The sequence below is a fragment of the Amblyomma maculatum genome, chromosome 6 (assembly GCF_055883805.1).
Source record: "Amblyomma maculatum isolate TAMU_Amacu chromosome 6, ASM5588380v1, whole genome shotgun sequence".
NCBI classification, from domain to species: domain Eukaryota; kingdom Metazoa; phylum Arthropoda; class Arachnida; order Ixodida; family Ixodidae; genus Amblyomma; species Amblyomma maculatum.
In genome coordinates this window covers 94,630,672-94,631,250 of record NC_139349.1, presented here as the reverse complement: position 1 = coordinate 94,631,250, position 579 = coordinate 94,630,672, and positions in this window count along the sequence as shown.

Genomic DNA, 579 nt, shown 5'->3' with positions numbered 1-579 from the left:
CTGACAGCCTCTCACAAAGTCTATATGATCTAGCTAGATCTTGCGCGCCCTATTTAAAGGCCCAACAGGAAGCTTAACGTGATATTAGACATTTATTTTTGGTTTGTTAGTTTTTCATTCTTTTTTCACTATTTCACCGCCAGTAAGCTATATCTCAAGTGCTTGCTCAATAGCCGCATTCGCCGCATGCGTGGCAAATGTCGCCAGCTGCCAGCAGTCATGTGTTACGAGGTTGGGAATGTATTGCGCAGCCACCCGTCAAACCCTGCTGTATTCACAAGAAAAAAAAAAAAAAAAAAAAAAAAAGAGCGCTGCGAACAGCTAGCTCTACTCTATCATCACATCACAAAAAAAAAAAAAAATTATGTTGCTTAAAGTTTTGTCGAGTGGATATGCTATAGTTCTGGAATATTCGATGATTAACCCTAAATTCAAATCTTTTATATTACCAACAACTAGCCGCTAGCATTTTTAATTGCCAGAAGTATTTTGAGCCCGCTTAGTGCGCGAATTTGCCTATGTACTGCTATAATTTGCCAGTGTTCTGTTTTCCTCTTCTATAGGCCTAGTGACGTTTTT